This window comes from Capra hircus, chromosome 26 (genome assembly GCF_001704415.2).
Source record: "Capra hircus breed San Clemente chromosome 26, ASM170441v1, whole genome shotgun sequence".
In the NCBI taxonomy this organism is placed as follows: Eukaryota; Metazoa; Chordata; class Mammalia; order Artiodactyla; family Bovidae; genus Capra; species Capra hircus.
In genome coordinates, this window is record NC_030833.1 from 14,941,468 (window position 1) to 14,945,335 (window position 3,868).

Consider the following 3,868-nt stretch of genomic DNA (forward strand, 5'->3'; position numbering starts at 1 on the left):
GAGGATTGACTGGTTTGATCTCCTTGCAGTCCAAGGGACTCTCAAGACTCTTCTCCAATACTATAGTTCAAAAACACCATTTCTTCAGTGCTCAGCTTTCTTTATAGTCCAACTCTCACATCTGTATCTGACTACTGGAAAAACCATAGCTTTGACTAGATGGACCTTTGTTGGCAAAGTAATGTCTCTGCTTTTTAATATGCTGTCTAGGTTGATCATGGCTTTTCTTACAAGGAGCAAGTATTTTTTAATTTCATGGCTGCAGTCACCATCTGTACCATCTGGAGCCCCGAAAAATAAAGTCTCTCACTATCTCCATTGTTTCCCCATCTATTTGCCATGAAGTGATGGGATCAGATGCTGTGATCTTAGTTTTTTGAGTGTTGAGGTTTTTTAAAATTAATTAATTAATTTTAATTGGAGGCTAATTACTTTACAATATTGTAGTGTTTTTTGCCATACACTGACATGAATCAGCCATGGGTGTACATGTGTCCCCCATCCTGAATCCCCTCCCACCTGCTTCCCCATCCCATCCCTCAGGTTCATCCCAGTGCACCCATCCTGAGTGCCCTGTCTCATGTATCGAACCTGGACTGGTGATCTATTTCACATATGGTAATATACATGTTTTAATGCTATTCTCTCAAATCATCTCACCCTCGCATTCTCCCATAGAATCCAAAAGTCTGTTCTTTACATCTATGTCTCTTTTGCTGTCTCACACACAGGGTCATCATTATCATCTTTCTAAATTCCATATATATGCATTAATATTCTGTATTGGTATTTTTCTTTCTGATTTACTTCACTCTGTATAATAGGCTCCAGTTTCATCCACCTCATTAGAACTGATTTAAATGCATTCTTTTTAATAGCTGAGTAATATTCCATTGTGTATATGTACCATAGCTTTGTTATCCATTCATCTGCCAATGGACATCTAGATTGCTTCAATGTCCTAGCTATTGTAAACAATGCTGTGATGAACATCAGATGTACATGTGTCTCTTTCAATTCTGGTTTCCTTAGTGTGTCTGCCTAGCAGTGGGATTGCTGGGTTGTATGGGAGCTCTATTTCCAGTTTTTTAAGGAATCTCCACACTGTTCCCCATCGTGGCTGTACTAGTTTCCATTCCCACCAACAGTGTAAGAGGGTTCCTTTCTCCACACCCTCTCCAGCATTTTTGTTTGTAGACTTTTTGATAGCAGCTATTCTGACTATCGTGAGATGGTACCTCAGTGTGATTTTAATTTGCATTTCTTTGATAATGAGTGATGTTGAGCATCTTTTCATGTGTTAGCCATCTGTATGTCTTCTTTGGAGAAATGTCTGTTTAGTTCTTTGGTCCATTTTTTGATTGGGTTGTTTTTCTGGAATTGAGCTGCATGAACTGCTTGTATATTTTTGAGATTAATTCTTTGTCAGTTGCTTCATTTGCTATTATTTTCTCCCATTCAGAAGGGTGTATTTTCACCTTGCTTAGAGTTTCCTTCATTGTGCAAAAGCTTTTAAGTTTAATTAGGTCCCATTTGTTTACTTTTTCTTTTATTTCCATTACTCTGGGAGATGGGTCATAGAGGAACCTGGTATGATTTATGTCAGAAAGTGTTTTGCCTATGTTTTCCTCTAGGAGTTTTATAGTTTCTGGTATTACATTTAGATCTTTAATCCATTTTGAGTTTATTTTTGTGTATGATGTTAGAAAGTGTTCTAGTTTCATTCTTTTACAAGTGGTTAACCAATTTTCCCAGCCCCACTTGTTAAAGAGATTGTCTTTTCTCCATGGTATATTCTTGCCTCTTTTGTCAAAGATAAGGGGTCCATAGATGCATGGATTTATCTCTTGGCTTTATATTTGGTTCCTTTGATCTATATTTTGTCTTTGTGCCAGTACCATACTGTCTAAATGACTGTAGCTTTGTAGTATTGTCTGAAGTCAGGTAGGTTGATTCCTCCAGTTCCATTCTTCTTTCTCAAGATTGCTTTGGCTATTTGAGGCTTTTTGTATTTCCACACAAATTGTGAAATTATTTGTTCTTGTTCTCTGAAAAATACTGTTGGTAGCTTGATAGGGATTGCATTGAATCTATAGATTGCTTTGGGTAGTATACTTATTTTCACTATATTGATTCTTCTGATCCATGAACATGGTATATTCTTCCATCTATTTGTGTCATCTTTGATTTCTTTCATCAGTGTTTTATAGTTTTCTATATATAGGTCTTTTGTTTCTTTAGGTAGATTTATTCTTAAGTATTTTATTCTTTTCATTGAAATGGTGAATGGAATTGTTTCCTTAATTTCTCTTTCTTTTTTCTCATTGTTAGTGTATAGGAATGCAAGGGATTTCTGTGTGTTACTTTTATATCCTGCAACTTTACTATGTTCATTGATTAGCTCTAGTAATTTTCTGGTGGAGTCTTTAGGGTTTTCTGTGTAGAGGATCATGTCATCTGCAAACAGTGAGAGTTTAACTTCTTTTTTTCCAGTCTGGATTCCTTTTATTTCTTTTTCTGCTCTGATTGCTATGGCTAAAACTTCCAAAACTATGTTGAATAATAGTGGTGAGAGTGGGCACCCTTGTCTTGTTCCTGACTTTAGGGGAAACACTTTCAATTTTTCACCATTGAAGATAATGTTTGCTGGGGGTTTATCATATATGGCTTTTAGTATGTTGAGGTATGTTCCTTCTATGCCTGCTTTCTGGAGGGCTTTTTTTTTTTTAAATCATAAATAGATGTTGAATTTTGTCAAAGGCTTTCTTTGAATCTATTGAGATAATCATATGGTTTTATCTTTCAACTTGTTAATCTGGTGTATCACATTGATTGATTTGTGAATACTGCAGAATCCTTGCATCCGTGGGATAAAGCCCACTTGGTCATGACGTATGATCTTTTTAATATGTTGTTGGATTCTGTTTGCTAGAATTTTGTTAAGGACTTTTGCATCTATGTTCATCAGTGATATTGGCCGTAGTTTTCTTTTTTTGCAGCATCTTTGGTTTTGGTATTAGGGTGATGGTGGCCTCATAGAATGAGTTTGGCAGTTTACCTCCCTCTGCCATTTTCTGGAAGAGTTTGAGTAGGATAGGTGTTAGCTATTCTCTGAATTTTTGGTAGAATTCACCTGTGAAGCCATCTGGTCCTGGGCTTTTGTTTGTTGGAAAATTTTTTATTACAGTTTTGATTTCCATGCTTGTGATGGGTCTGTTAAGATTTTCTATTTCTTTCTGATTTGATTTTGGAAGGTTATACTTTTCTAAAAATTCATCCATTTCTTCCAAGTTGTCCATTTTATTGGCATATAGTTGCTGGTAGTAGTCTCTTATGATCTTTTGTATTTCTGTGTCATCTGTTGTGATTTCTCCACTTTCATTTCTAATTTTGTTGATTTGCTTCTTCTCCCTTTTTTTCTTGATTAGTCTGGCTAATGGTTTGCCTATTTTATTTATCTTCTCAAAGAACCAGCTTTTGGCTTGTTGATTTTTGCTATGGTCTCCTTTGTTTCTTTTTCATTTATTTATGCCCTAATTTTTATGATTTCTTTCCTTTTGCTAACCCTGGAATTCTTCATTTCTTCTTTTTCTAGTTGCTTTAGGTATAAAGTTAGGTTATTTATTTGATTTTTCTCTTGTTTCTTGAGGTAAGCTTGTATTGCTATGAACCTTCCTCTTAGCACTGCTTTTACTGAATCCCATAGGTTTTGGGTTGTTGTGTTTTCATTTTCATTCATTTCTATGCATATTTTGATTTCTTTTTTTATTTCTTCTATGATTTGTTGGTTATCCAGAAGCATGTTGTTTAGCCTCCATATGTTTATATTTTTAATAGTTTTTTTTTCTGTATTGACATCTAATCTTAT